Raw genomic sequence first — 16675 nt, 5'->3', positions numbered from 1 at the left:
CTCTGTGTGTCTCTCATGAATAAATAAATAAAATCTTTTTAAAAAGAGAAGATTCCATTCAGTTATTTGAGAGAGAGAATGAGCTGGGTGGGCGGGGGGGGAGGAGCGGGGGGAGAGGGAGAAGCAGACTCCTCACTGAGCAGGGAACCCAACTCGGGCTTAAATGCCAGGATCTTGAGATCACGGCCTAAGCTGAACTCAGATGCTTAACCAACTGAGCCATCCAGGCACCCCAATAATTTTTAAAGCTTTAAAGGGGTCCTACAACCAAAATGTTTGAGGATCACCAATCCAGAAGAAAGGGTCCATTTTATTTCTGAAAGAGGCCATTCTCTAGCTTCTGACTGAAGGTATTTTATGCTATAAACTGCCTAGAATCCTCACCTGATTCCCTGAATATTTGCTTCCCCTTTTCCAGACTCTTGTGAAGACCATCTCAGCTCCTCCTACAAATTATGGTACAATTGATTAGGTGCAGTTTCCTTTGGCCACAATCATCTTCAGACCTTAATCTACCTACCCTAATCAGTTTGGATTGCAGCCACATTCTGGTGTTTCTGATTGGATTTTGGATACAATCTATCTCTCAAATCATCACATTTATAGTCCACCTCTCAGGGTGGGCCATTAGGTTACTACTTCCCAAACTTAGTCCCAGAGAGCATCCCAGGCTTTTGAATCCAGGCCTTTTAAATGGAAACTCCATCACTGCATTTATTGTACCAAATACATAAATAGTAAAATCTTAAGAAGAAAAGTGAATATGGCATTTGTTAAAACTGTTTCAAGTTAAATTTGGTGTTTGTTCTTTGCTATTCTGAACTGATGGAATCATAAAAGTCTGGTAAAATTATTCAGACCCATGAAATGACATCTGGAAAACAAAGCTGTGTTGCTATTCATTTGAAGTGCTTATGGAAAGCTGTTAAAATGAATAATTTGAGGAGCTTGGAAATATATTAATACTATATGAGGCAATCATGCAAATTAATAGGAGCCCACTGGTCCTGGATCAAATTGGATAAGGCCCAAAAGAAATTTGATTTTGAACAAGTGAGAATTGTAATAAATTTAAAAAATATTATCTATATTTATTGGCCATAGAAGCTTAGTTTGTTACCTGCTTCTTTGCCTCTCACTGTGAATTAGAAAAACTAGTAAAATATAGAAAGGCTATTGAATTCTGAATTTTTACTTTTCTACCCTACAAAATTTAACAATTATACACGATTGTATTTTATACTCATATTAACTTTTATTTTCAGTCTTTTATTTTTCATATTGTTTTTTAAGATTTTATTTATTTTATTTTAGCTCTTTTTAAAAAATATTTTATTTATTATTCATTTATTTATTATTCATGAGAGACACAGAGAGAGAGAGAGGTAGAGACACAGGCAGAGGGAGAAGCAGGCTCCATGCAGGGAGCCCGATGTGGGACTCGGTCGTGGGACTCGGTCCCGGGACTCCAGGATCATGCCCTGGGCAGAAGGGAGGCGCTAAACCACTGAGCCACCCAGGCATCCCTATTTTTAGTCTTTTTGAATATAGTGGATTGAAACTTGAAGACTTTCTAATTTCAGCTCTGGTTAATAGCTGTACAAAAATAAATTTTTTAATTTATAAGGTAGAAACAACAGCTCCTTATTTAAAAATCTTGTTACAATATCCTGGTAGAGTATAGACTTGGATTTGAGTTCTAACCCTGGGGCCTGGCTTATTGACTGTGTGATTTTAGTTATGCTATTTAACTTCTCTGAGCCTCAGTTACTTCTTTGGTGAAATGAAAATAAAAACACCACTGGAAAAACTCAAGCTCCTTCTTGAATTTCCCCCAAATAGTCCTATGCCTGCTGAGGTGCCAAGGGTACCCCATCCAGTTTTTCTCTTACTTACCTAAGGTCTCCCAATTTCTCTCTTGTATTCCTCTACCTCAAAGTGGCAATGTCTCCTATGACTGGAACGGCTGCTGATATGTTATTATCTGTGGCTGCACCACAATTTACCTCAATATTTTGTGGATTAAGCAGTAAACATTTGTTATCTGACAGAGCCTATGGGTCAGGAATTCAGAGGTGACTTAGCTGGGTGACATAGCTGGCTCAGGGTCTTTTATGAAGTTGCTGTCAAGATGTAAGCTTGGACTGTGTAATTGTAAGACTTGACTGGGGCTTGAGGGTCTGCTTCCATGAGGTTCACTTACAGAGCTGTTGACAGGAGCTTTCAGTTCAATGGTGTACTGAAGCTGTTTCAAACCTGCTTTTTAGAGCTAATTGTGGGGCACCTGGGTTCCTCAGTGGTTGAGCATCTGCCTTTGGCTCAGATGGTGATCCCCGAGTCCTGGGATTGAGTCCTGTATCGGTTTTCCCTGAGGGGAAACTGCTTCTCCCTCTGCTTATGTCTCTGCCTCTCTCTCTGTGTCTCTCACGAATAAATAAATAAAATCTTTTTAAAAAAGAGCTAATTGTTAAATTTTAGGAATGTTTGCAAGCCAATGGTGAAATACAACCATTATTAGAAATTAAACTATATAAACTTAAATAAACTGCTTTAAATCTCAGGGTAATAAATACTCAAAACTCATGACTTCCTACATTTTCCTTTTAGTTGATGCCCTTGTAGTTATTTATGTCTTTTGTATCTGTATGGCAGAAATATTATGGGGTTGTGTTCTATTGCACATCTTCATCTTGTCTTATCTCTGCATTCAGTGATATTATTTTGGTAGCTTGAAATCTGTCAGGTGGGAATATTTATACTTGGATATCAGCAAACACTACAAATTGGAACTTGATTTATTGTTTTATTGATTGTTTAGACTTTAGAAAGTGTAAATTGTGTTCTACACATCCTTTATAATGATAAAATTACACACATATGATTTTTTTGGAAAGCCAGATGTTAAGTGTTTATCAGCACATTAACATACTACTTTCTCTTCCACATATCCTCTCTATAAGGCTACTTGAATGTCCTCATAATATGGAAGCTGACTTTTTTAAGGCAGTGAGCCAAGAGAAAGGGTAAAAGTAGAAGCTTCAAGGTCTTTGTGATCCAGCCTTGGAAGTCACACACTGTCATTTATGTAATATCTTAGTGGTTACATAGGTAAGCCCTATTCAGTATGGGAGGAGATTACACAGGATGTAAATTCCAGGAGTCAGAGAACATTGGGGACCATTTTGGAGGGAGATTACTATGGTCCAAAATGGACATCCTGACCCCCAATGATTCATGACTCTCTCACATGCAAAATATATTCAAACTGCACCTTAAATCCCCCAAAGTCTCATTCTATTGTAAACTCAGCTTGAAGTCCAGAATCTCATCACCTAAATCAGGCTCAGACAGACCAGCTTCTCAGATACAGTTTCTTAAGTACGGCTCCTTGAATACAGTTGCTTTTGATCTGAACACCTGTGAACCTAAAGATACAAGCTATTTCCCCAGAATACCCCCAACAGACAGTGGTGGGTTAGGTGTACAATAACTGCTCTAGCCATTCCATTTAAAAACGTGGAAAACAGGGAGTGTACAATGTCAGTGGTCTCAAATCTAACTGGGTATATTTGGGAAGTTGCCTGATTAATATGCAATCCTGCTTCTCTGTGGTTCTTGGATCTGCCCTCTGGGCTCTTGGTTCTGCTCTCTGAGTCACTCATCCTTTTCCAAGAAAGTAAGCCAGGTTTGTAGCTGTGACGCTTTCAAGCCTGCTTGCTGGAAGTTGAATTTTGGAAGTCTGAAGTCCTTGTTTTCATCTTGTGCTGTTTCTGTTCTTTTTAGTCCAAGCTAGTGGTGTTTCTGCCAATATAATTGTCTTAACAACTTTGTGGGTCCCTTAGACAAAAGCCATGTCTGCAAATCTTTTTTTCAGCTAAGTCCTCTCACTTGGGCTTCTGCTGATATTGTTGAAGAAATTCATCCTTAAGCTTCTTAGAAGCCCTATTGTTTGAACAATTCTCTGAGGCACCATGTTAGATCTAGATGAATTTTTAACAAAGGTGTTTATTGCCACACCCTTGATTTATTGCAAGATCATATTTTTCTAGTAATGTCTTGGACTTCATCTTTGCCTGGAAGCTATTCTGAATTTTAGCAACGTTAGTCAGCTTGAGAGGCTGAGACTCTTCAAAACCAGAATGTCCTTGGCTCCTTTTTGTTTAAAAGTCATTCCTTTAAGCTTTTCTCTCTATGCTTGCATTTTGCTTTAAGAAGCAAGAAGCACCCAAGCAGCACCTTCAACACTCTGCTTTGAAATTTCCTTAGTTAGGTCATCCCCTTGACATGATATGCTTTCTCCTTTCCGCATAACTGCATAAAATAGTGTCACTAAACTTCCTCACATTATATAACAAGCATCCCTTTATCTTCAGTTTCCAATAAGCTGTCTATTTCCTTTAATCCCCCACTCATCTCCTCCTCAAAGGTAGTCTGGCTTCCACCAGCAGGCTGTTCAGCACATTTTAGGCTGTCACTAATACCCTCCTTAGAGTCTTTGCTGCTTCTGCCCACTGTCTTTTTCAAAGCCACTTCCATATTTTTAGTTGCTTGTTACTCTGGTACCTCATCTTCAAGTATGAGAGTACCAAAATCAATATTGGTCATCTATGGCTGTGTAACAAAATATTCCAGAACTAAGTACCTTATATTAATTAACAATTATTATTGCATCATTTTTGTTGGTCAGGAATGCAGAGTAGCTAGGCTGGATGGTTCTGGTTTGAGATCACTAATGAGGCTGAAGTTAAATTTTTGGCTTGGGATGAAGTCAACTGAAGCCTCGACTGGGGCTGGATGGTCTGCTTCCCAGATGGCTCACTTATAAGGTTGTTGGCAGGAAGCCCCGCTCTATCACTGGCTTTTTGGCAAGAGCTCTCAGTTCCTCACTATGTATCCTATCTATAGGACTGTTCGAGTGTTCATGACAGCTGACTTTTCACAGAGCAAGTGATCCAGGAGAGAAGAAAAATATATAGCCACAATGTCTTGTATGACCTATCCTGGGAAGTCAGACACTGACATTACTGTAATATTCTACTGGTTCCACAGGTCAATCCTACTCAACATGGGAGGGGATTATACAAGGACATATAATACCAGGAAGGAGAGATGATTGAGGGCTCTCTTGGAGGCTGGCTACTACCAGTTATCAAATTCAGCATCTCTGGCATTGATATTCACTGAAGATGTCTTGCTACTAGGCCCTCTCATACATGGCCAGAGCTATGTGTAGATGCTGCACTTGGTGCCTAGGCTAAAGTTGAGAATTCTTGCAGTGGAGACTGCTGGTATCTCTTAGATAAACACAATGTACATAAAGCATTAGCTCACTGCCAACAGCCAGATAAGCACAGCAAAAGTTGTATTTTTTCTTGTTGTTCCTATTTTACAGAAGATTTTTGATCAATTTCTGGCTCTGAAATGCAAGTAGCAGCTTCTGGCACAAATATGGGGGACAACCTTGCCCTCTTCATGCCAATTTAAATTGTAGTAAAAAAAAAAAATCTAGACCCTTTGATTTTCATCAGTTCTCTTTCATAGTCCTTTGACTGACCCCCGGGAAAATGGAGCTTATTGACTGTCACACTGTGCTTCCCTCCAGTCCAATGACTCGCCTCTTATCTTTGAATCAAACTTCTGCCCCTCCCACAACCTCTCCAATTCCTCCAAGTATTAATTGTTGCTACCCCTCAACTCCAGCCTGAGTGTCCCCAAACCTTCATGCAAGTAAACCCTGTTGCACCTCTCTAACCCCAGGCTTGCTGCTGTAGGGCTGAATCATATTTGTGTTTGAGCTAGAACCTTCCCTGCTACCAACAAGAGAAGCAACTAGAAAGATGAGGGTCCAGGTGAAAGCTAAGGTTCAGATATAAAACTCCTAATTGACTGAATAAGCCAGGTATATTCTCAGCCTGGGAAGCTGAGTTTCTTCTTTTCTCATCAATGGCTCACCATTGTGGAATCATCATTGACTCCAAAGCATAAATGATACAGTTAGTTGTTGGATGTCATTTTCTGATTGTATCTGTTTGAGGCAACAGATATTGCCTTGAAATAGACTCTTCTGTTTGATTTCCAGATGAAAATTAGAATCAGAATCAAGGAAGTGTGGAATTGTTTGAAGAATTTGATGCTTGACATTTAAAAAACTTCTTCTCAAAGCACACTTGTTCAATCAAAGTAAAGAATGCTGCTCAATGCATTACTTACACGACAGTTCAGGTGCAGCTTTTTGAAATTGTCTTGTCATATGTCTGTCTCTGCCACCAAATACTCCAGTGATTCTATTTTCTGAAGGCTCTGTGGAGGCTTCCCTACAATGCACTATAGGGTCCTGTGAACTGGAGCCACATTTTAGGGAAGAGATGGACAATAGCATTTTAAAAATGTAGGTAAAATAGCAACCACATAGACTATGGATTTTATAAAAGATAAATGCTACCATTATTTTTAAAATGCTCAAGTAATAAATTATTTCATAAAAGCAACCTAAAATAGTTTAAAATGGGGTAATATGAGAGGCTTGTTAGGAATACATTTGTTAGAAATAAAATTGACACTGACAGGGACTGTGGTTTATGACTTGATTTATTTTAGGTTAATCTGAATTGCATAAGCCAAGGGTTTACCAACTTTTCAGACGGTCCCTTTGGAGGCATTATATGAGGTGGACTAGGAAAGGCTCAGGGCAAGGAGCTCCTGGCCTTCTGGAGAAGTAGGCAAAGAGGGTGTGGAAGAATTTCAGGAAAAGTCGGGGAGAAACTGGAGGCCTGAAAAACAAGAACCCCAGGCCTGGAGATCTACTATGAAGATATAGAGGGAAAGAAAAGCTGGTCTGAAGCAGATGTATAGAGCTAAACCCCAGGCATGTGGAAATGGTAAGTGGTGGGTGATTGCGCCACTTAGCTTTTTGGACCAAGTTGATTCATTTGTTCATTCCTTCTTTACAAACTTTTTTGGACAATGACTCTGTGCAGATACTGTGTAAACTCTGCAGGACCAATCTCACTATTTTAGGTTTTTGGCTTTAGCTCCACCCTGGCTGACACCTGTTAAGTGTAGTTCAAGGCATGGCCCATTCGTTCATACAATCGATGTCTTAAATACCGAATACAATGCCCCATAGTCATCCTCGAAGAGCCAAGTGTGTATGCCTTTAAACTTCAAGACACAGTGGAGAGAGAGAGAGAAAGAACTTCAGATCCATTCCTTTGAAAGCCAGGCTTCAGGAAGTCCAGTGTATTTCATATCTCAAAGGCAAAAGGATGTGTGAAGTCAAATGAAAAGAAGTTAGAACTCTGAAAACATTACCTGGGGGGTTACGTTAAACCAGTTGTAGCAGAAGTGATGCTGATCCTTGCTCTTGAGAGGTCAGAGCTGATTTTCAGCCTGCATCTCTGAAATGATTTTCACTGCTGACATGGTTGCAAGTTCTCTGTCAAAGGCAGATGGCTCCCTGGCATATATTTCATTTTCTACATCTCTTGGATCACTTATTAGCAATCCTGTGGGTGTGCCTCTTACTCCTGTTTTTCTCACCCTAGAGGTGTGCAGTAACAGGTGCTCCACAAATGCAGGCTGCTTGCCTTACTTGGCTTGGTGTTTACAATATATAACTTTATTAAAGATCATATAAAAAGGCAACAGGGAGGCAGAACCAAAGTCATAATTCTGCATAGCCCTTAAGCTAAAGCTGCCATGAATCTTGCTGATGAGTTTTACACAAGTAAAGGGAAACAAGAGCACAGTTCCAGCCATCCAGGCCTGAGTCTCTTCAAGAGGAGAGTTGCAGCCCTAGGGTAGAAGAAGCCTGCAGGCAGAGGCAGCCCTGAGTTCCCACACCTACTCTGTGTGGGAATGTGAAGTGCATCCCTTGGAAGTGATCACTGTTACAAAATGACAGCATGGAAATTAGAAAAAAACTTAAATGCGTTGCAGCTAAAATTCTTTGGGTTTGTGTTTTAGTACCACTGTATAGTTGAAATGTATGAAGTTTCTCTCCCTTGAGTGTGAGTTTTACCATGAAGCTAATTTTCTTTTCTTTTCTTTTTTTAAGATTTCATTTATTTATTTTACAGAGAGAGAGAACACAAGCAGGGGGAACCACAGGCAGAGGGAGAAGCAGGCTCCCCGTAGAGCAGAGAGCCTGATGCGGGTCTCTATCCCAGGACCCTGGTATCATGAACTGAACCAAAGGCAGACACCTGAGCCACCCAGGCACCCCAGGAGCTGATTTTCCATTACTGACATCTTAATTATTTGACAAACCTTAAAGGGCAGCCCAGGTTGGGAAAAGCACAGCTTGTAACTATTCTGCACTTCTGATGATCTAACCACCCACACTTTATGACCATACTCTATTTAATCATACTTTTCAATTTCAGAAAAGTGCTTAATTTGAACACAAGCAGCTAAAATGGTTTCATTATTTTAGACAAAGCTTGCTATATTTCCTTTTGTTTTTAATTACCTTATTGAACATTATGCAAGTCAATGTATCAAAATAGTCTATGTATTTAAGAAAAAGTGATTATCTCTACACTTGAAAGAATTGAGCAATTAATTGAGAGTCATTGCTGTGCATTTAATTATATTTCACATTAATGCATAAAATAAACTGTGAAGGTTTCTATAAAAATCTCACATTAATTATTTGATAAGGTCAGAGGAAAGCTTGACCCATCTGAGAATTTGAGTCAAATGTCCACCCAGAGTGATTATACTAAAAAGAAGGGGGAAAAAATCCCAACATTTTGGCACACAAGATTTGGAGGACTTCAAGGTTATTTAATCTTGCTCTTTTTCTCAGATAGAAATGTACCTTAGGCAAAGGCAATTTGTTTTTGGTAATTTTTCTGCATTGGTTTTCTATGATTAACTGTTATTCTCCAGCTATTTCAACTAATTATCATTGTCTCCCCAAAGGCTGATGAAACAAGGAATCTGAACAGAATTAGGCTAATTTTACTCCATGGCTTATTAGGCATCCACATGCATGCGTTACTGTGCTAAGTACTGTATTGAGCAAGTTCAACTGCTATTATCCCTCCCTTCCACATGAGCACTCCCCAAAATGCTCCAGAACAACCTGCATAAAACATAGAAGAGGGCCAGCAGCTGCATGATCCACTTCCATGCACCCCAGGGAGGGAAAATAAAGGTAAGAAGAGAAAGTAGCTCACAAAGAATGAGGATATATGGACATTACTCACCCCTCTGAATTAGTTCTTTCTTTGGAGTCATCTCAGTTCTTCATGTGGAAGCATGAGTTGGCACACAGGATGTTTGGAAGGACAGGTGGGGGAAATGGACCAGGAGAATCGTCCTTTGTCATTTTACTTGGCAACGGACCATCCACACGTTAGCCTGTTGTAACCACCTCTCTGAGCTCTGATGTCTATTTTAGGTCCCATGCCTTCTACGTTCTCTACATACGCTATTTTTTTTCTGTGTGTTGAGAAATGATGGAAATCCTTGTTGAAGAAAATAACTAATTTTGTTTTCTTAATTGTGCTTGGCACCCTGTTTCAGTGCTGCGGGTGGTTAAGCCATCTAAAATGCACACTCCTCAGAGCAGATGGGTTTATAATATGGAGAAATGAATAAAAAACCTATATTTTGTTTAATCAGTTTTCAAAGTATCTACATTAGTAAATTTAATTATCTTCCCAGCCAAAAATGGAATAATTATGGAAATCCAACTTCCTGAATAGAGAGAGAGCTCAACAGAGACCTAGGTAAAAATGGAGAAAGTGACCTATGACCCTTCCACTAGATCAGTGGGTCCTTCCTTCAGAGATTTGGGTTCAATTGGCTTGGGGTGGGGTCCAGACATCATTAGCTTTTGAAAGTTCCTGTGGTGACTCTAACAGGCAGCCAGGTTGAGAACTCCTGTAACTAGATCAGATTTTCAGTATATGGAGAATTAGGACCAGTGAATACCTTTTCTGTTAACAGTGATTAGTAGCAGAAGCCTGAGAAAGATTTGACAAACTAGTTCGATTAAAAAAATGATGGTAAAATTACTATATAACAAACCCTACTCCCTACTAAACTGATTTATAAAAATGTGACTTAATTATATTACACCAAAAATATGGTAGCAAAATGAAGGGAATTCTAGATTAAAATGAAATAGTTTTGTAATTATATCACTTGAAGAAGTTACTTGCTGCCATGGAGAAAATACACTTACACATTCACTTTGCTGCTTTAAGCAAAAGTTTAGCATTTTTTTCCCCTCTCAGTGCACTTACCGCATTGCATTATAATTGTTTCTTCATTTTTTATCTTTTTGTCATTGTTTCTTTAGTTATTCATATCTTCTGATAGGCTTTTCAAAGTTCCATGAGACTAAGATAATTTATTCTTGCTCACTCTTACATTCCTTAGTGCCTAGCACAGTCATGTGTGTAACAGGTAATACTTGTTAAAATGAACTATTGTTCTTCCATATTATTCATATTAAATAATTTAAGTCTACTAAAGTGCTCAAACGGGGTCTACCACATCCAAAACACTCAATGAATGTTAGCTATTTTTTATATTAATAGGTTATAATAACATCTGCATCATATCCTATGAAATACGTGTTCTTGAGCACTTTGTATATATTTGAGTTCTTGTCAACTTTTCCAACATTGTAAATCAGATTAGATGAAAATTTTCATGCATGTAGTGTATTTCCTCTTTTCAATTGTTTTCTAAGAGTAAGTTTTTCAAAAGAAAAATTCCAAGCTCAATGAATAGATGTTTTTTATAATTTTTGAAAATAATTTTGAAAATATCATGGAAAATTTCAAACATAGACAAAGTAAACAGAATAGTATAATGAAACCCCATATCTCTGTTATCCAGCCTCATTGACTATAACTCTTTGCCAGTGGTGTTTCATCTCTGCTCCACTCTCTTCCCCTATTGTGTGGCTACACGCCAATGTGTCTATCCAGTTCTCAACTGCTGGGCATTTGAACTACTTCCGATTTGGCTATGATGAGTAAAATTGCTGTGCTTTTTCATATAAAAATGTTTATTTAAAATGATAGGCTTTCATTTTCCAGGGATAAATACATAATTGTGGAGTTTTTGAGCTGTATGGTAAGTGTGTATTCAGGTTTATAAGAAGCTGTAAAACCTTGCCCCAAAATAGTTGGGCTATTTTATATTCTCATTAGCAATGCATGAGAGTTCTAGTTGCTCCATATCCTCATCAGCACTTGGAAATGTTAGGCATTTTCTTTTTTAAGATTTATTTATTTATTTGAGAGAGAGAGAGAGAGAGCATGTGTGCAGTGGGCAGAGGGGCAGAGGGAGAGAGAGAGAATCCTGAAGCAGGCTCCCCACTCAGTGGGACTATCCCAGGACCCTGAGATGACAACCAGAGCCAAAACCAAGAGTCAGCCACTTAACTGACTGTGCCACTGAGACACCCCTAGGCTTTTTCCAATAGCCATTCTAGTGGTTATATTGATATTTCACAATCTAATTTGTACTTGTACGATGACAATGATGTTCAATATCTTTTTCATGTTCTTATTGGCCATTCCAATATCTTTTTGGTGTGAAATAGTTGTTCAAGACATTTGTCTATGATTTTATTGGGTTTTTGGCTTTTATATTATGAAGTTTGTTATATATTCTGAATACTTGTCCTCTGTTAGAAATGTATACTGAGAATATTTTTTTGTGGTCTTGGGCTTCCTTGTCATTTTGTTAACAGTGACTTTTGAAGAGCAGAAGTGTTTTATTTTGATAAGATTCAACTTATCAAATTTTTTATGGTTCATGTTTTTGTATCGTATCTTAGAAATTTTGCGATGCAGAAGTTGCATTAGTTTTCTCCTATATTTTCCTCTAGAAGTTTTGTAGTGTGAGGATTTATGTTTAGGTCTGAGAATGATTTAGAAATAATTTTTGTAGGATGTCAGTGGAGGTTGTTATTTATTTTTTTGTATGGATATCTAGTTGTTCTATTACTACTTGTTGAAAAGATTATTCGCTCCCCTTGGCATCTTTGTTGAAAAATCAATTCACCATATATGGGTTTATAAACATGCATGTACATATATAAGCAAGGTATTATAAGCCCTCAGCCACCCATCACCCAGCTCAATAACTATCAGTATTCTGCCAGTCTTGTTTCATCAATGCTTCCTTCCTTCTTCCCATCCACCACCCTGATTATAATTTTAATAGATTTTTTAGATAGTATTTTCATAAAATTTTTCTGAGTATTTTATAAATGTTTAGGTCTATTATCCATCTCAAATTAATTTTTGTATATGGCGTGAGATAGGGGTTAAAGTCCACTTTTTTTCACATATGGCAATTCAGTTATTGTAGCACATTTTTTGATAAGATTTTTCTTTTCCTACTGAATTGTTCTAATGCTGCTGTTAAAGTTCAATTGGTCATAGGACTGTAGATCTATTTCTAGTCCCCTTATTCTGTCCCATTGATCTATTTATGCCATGTTACATTTTAGTGCCAGTTTTTATTGTCATCAGCAATGAAAATTTAAGAGTATGAGGTGCTTCTTTGTAGGTTTCCTTAGAGGAGAGGCTTGAGATGAGGGTTTTTATGTAAATTAATTATCAAGGGTGTGTTTTAGGAGTAACCTGTAAAAAACTGAGGGAAGCAGGATGGAGCAGAAAAAAGCAAGGCAAAAACACAGCTTCAGGAGAAATCTAACCTTAGCCTAATTCCACAGGGAGCAAGAATTGTACCACAGATATGGTTTTACTTCAGAAGTAAGGGTGTCGGACTGTTATACCTCAAGTCAGTTGTGATTGGCTATGGACCACCTCTGTAGGGAGACTGTCAACTCCCAGAAATCTTCAGGTCAGTTGGCTTCCCCCAGTGAAGGGAAATCTCTAGAGCCAAATGAGGTGTGAGCCATGAATAGCCAACACCCACACATCTGGGAAATTAATAAACTGCACCAAAGAAGTTGGGTGGGCACCAATAGCATCTGTGAAAGAAGTATTTTTGAGGTTGGTTTTAACAAAGAGTCTTTGGGTATTCCACAAAATGTCCACCATGTTCTTGTCAGAGCACTATTTGTGACCCTGGATACCGGGCTGTCACTTTTCAACACTTCTTTCTTTAAATCAGCACTTTATCTTATGTCAAACCTTTTTTGTGATTATGGGGAGAGTTGAAATTGTTCAGCATTTAGTAGATTAATATTTGCCTTCCTAGTATAATACTAAGCAAATAAATGGTGCTCTCTCTTGTCATAAATGTGTATATTTAAGATGCACTTTTTGTATTTTTATTTTTTATTATTTTTGATTCAAGAATAATCAACATACAGGGTTATACTAGTTTCAAATGTACAATATAATGATTCAACAATTCTAAACATTACTCAGTGCTCATCATGATAAGTGTATTCTTAATACCCTTTATCTATTTCACCCATCCCCCTACTAATCTCCCTCTGGCAACTACCAGTTTATTCTCTATATTTAAGAGTCTTTTTTTGTTTATCTTTTTTTCTTTGTTTTGTTTTTTAAATTCTACGAGTGAAAACATATGGTATTTGTCTTTCTCTGACTTATTTCACTTAGCATTATACCCTCCAGATCTATCCATATTGTTGCAAATGGCAAGACTTCATTCTTTTTTATGGCTGAGTAATATTCCATTGTATGTATATATAAGAAGTATATCTTTTTTAATCCATTCATCTATGGATGGACATTTGGGTTGCTACCATATCTTGGCTAACATAAATAATGCTTCAATAAACATAAGGGTTCATGTATTAATGGGTTTTGGGTTTGTTTTTTTTTAGTAAATATCCAGTAGTATAATTACTGAATCATATGGTAATTCTATTTTTAATTTTTTAAGTAACCTTCATGATGTTTTCCTTCATACAGTGGTCATGCCAGCTTTTATTCCCACAAACAGCATGCGAGGGATCCTTTTTCCTCACATAAGATGCACTGTTGTCCGTGAGTGGAGAAGTAAGTGGTTCTAAAATCATGATGGTTCTCAATGGCTCTAGAAATCCAAAGTTAAATATAGAACTTCAAAATGTATAGGGATCTGTTGTACTTGAAGCTAAATGATATATTTATGGAATGATTAGCTTCTACTTGGTATAGAGACTTGACCTAGCAGCTTTCATCAGGAACTCAACTTTTCTAGTGGCAACAGGAAGCATTTCTGATTGCTCAAATCTCTATTTGCATTTCTGAGTTCACTTTGAATGAGGCCAAAAATAGAATTCTGTGTTGCTTTGAATAAACAAGGCAATTGTAGCACTTCACTGTTCTGCAGCAATAACTGTTTATTAAGGAGACCGTCATGTGCACAAGTGAACATTCAGCTAGAGTGGCTCCATATTTTTATCTTCTTAGACTCATTCAGATGTCTAAAATGTGGAAACTGAAGTGGAAAACATTTTTTGATCTTCTTACTTATATTTTTAAATTTTTGAACTACCTGAAGTAGCATCTAAAACATGTGAAATTACTTTGTAAATAGCTATGTCTGATACAAGTTTTATTGTTATTAATGCTACTACCTAGAATTAATCTACAAGCAGTGATTACAGTTGAAGATAACATATACCTGTTTCATTTCATAAATGAAACAATTTGACTTCTTACTAGGAATGAAAGGTTTGGTCAAAACATGAAGCTTAATAAATCACTCCAAAATTGATACTTGAGTTACATATATTTATTATATTAATGAACATAACTAAAGAGAGGAACTTTCATATAGGTTGAACCAAAATATGGTATCACTAGAGAAGGTATGAAAGGTTGTCTAGGAATAATACCTGTCTATTCATATGCATTAGCTTAGTAAGTAAAGGAAGGAGGTAGTATAAGAACCCAATTTAGAAGAATAATCTATACATTTTTTTAATTGACACAGAAATTAGTACTAGAAGTAGTTCCAGAAGAACTGACCTTCTGGGGAAGTCTCTGAAATGGTTCGGAGTTATTTGAAATTGATTAGATTTAAAGGCAATGATGATCTTGTTCCCATAGGTAAAGAGAGGAGGCATTAAAAGCCATGGCATGAACATGGAAAATAATTAAACTTTTACCTGTTTCCTCTTATAATCAAGTGCCTGTAAAAAGAAGGTAAATCTTTGAGTGACTGCTCATTTGTTGCCATAGAACATTTTATTATGAATAAAGAATATAATAGGTTTGACTGGTTGCTTCTAAGTTCACTCATTGGTGAACTTGACTCCTTTTTAGAAAAAAAAAAATGAACTCAGACATTTAAATTTAAGATGCAGCCTACTCACCAGAAATCTATGATTTCCCTAGAAGAAAATCTTATCTTATGTGCCACAGATTTCTGAAAACTGGATCCAGAATCTAATGTGCTGGATGACTGAATTGCAATATATCTTCAGGTGGTGAGGGGCATTGGCATTGACTGGTGACCATGATGGAACTTTTTATGTCATACACATCCCCTCCAAAGGAAACATTGAGGGATCCCTGGGTGGCTCAGCAGCTTAGAGCCTGCCTTTGGCCCAGGGCGTGATTGTGGAGTCCTGGGATCCAGTCCCACATCGGGCTCCCTGCATGGAGCCAGCTTCTCTCTGCCTGTGTCTCTGCCTCTCTTTCTCTGTCTCTCATGAATACATTTTTTTAAAAAAGGAAACATTGATAATTCTCACTCATGGAGCTAGTGGGACCATTTGCAGGATTTGTATGTAATTTTTTTTTAAATTTTTTTATTTATTTATGATAGTCACAGAGAGAAAGAGAGGCAGAGACACAGGCAGAAGGAGAAGCAGGCTCCATGCACCGGGAGCCCGACGTGGGATTCGATCCCGGGTCTCCAGGATCGCGCCCTGAGCCAAAGGCAGGCGCCAAACCGCTGCGCCACCCAGGGATCCCTTGTATGTAATTTTTAACCATGATGTTTAACAATAAGATTTGAGAACATTTTATCTGCAATAAACCTTGAAAATATTTGCATCCATAAATTACTGAAAAGATAAATTCTGAGGTCAAGGGTAAGGGATGTGCCATCAATGGACCTTGGCAGTATGACAAACAGCTCAGTTTGCTGCATTGAAAATATAATCAACACAGGACAGCCTTGGACACAAAATGCGAAAACAGAAGTGACAAACCAAGTGAGTTTAATAAATGGATTTTGATGATAAAGTTCAATCTAAGGCCCCTATTGAAGACATTTAATGGTTCCAAGTGGTATAAAAAATGAACAAGATAAGGGGTAGTGTGCTATAATGGAAAAGAGATAGGAAGAGTGTGGAGCCTGACTGATCCAAAGATCTTTGTTCCAACATTTATTAGCTGTGTAATCTTTAACAGGGTGCTTAGTTCTTCCCCTATAAAAATGGCAATAAACTGCCTTGCAGGGTTTTTAATGAAGATTAAATGAGGTAAAGTCTAAAGTTGCACATGGTAGATGTCATAAACTTTTTTCTCCTAAAATTTGTGCAGTTTACTTCCTAGATATTTTTTGGGTAATCAGGGAAGAAATTTATGCTTTCAGGCTAATAAACTGTATCAGTGCTTCTCAAAGCTTACCGTGCATGCATTTGATTTACCTGGGATCTTGTTAAAATGTGGATTGTGCTTCAGGGTAAGATCTGAGATTCTGCTTTTCTAGCATGCTCCCAGACAATGCCTACCTTGCATTCTGCAGACTTCCACTGAGTAGC

This window comes from Vulpes vulpes, chromosome 9 (assembly GCF_048418805.1).
Source record: "Vulpes vulpes isolate BD-2025 chromosome 9, VulVul3, whole genome shotgun sequence".
Taxonomy (NCBI): Eukaryota; Metazoa; Chordata; class Mammalia; order Carnivora; family Canidae; genus Vulpes; species Vulpes vulpes.
This window is presented reverse-complemented; position numbering follows the sequence as displayed.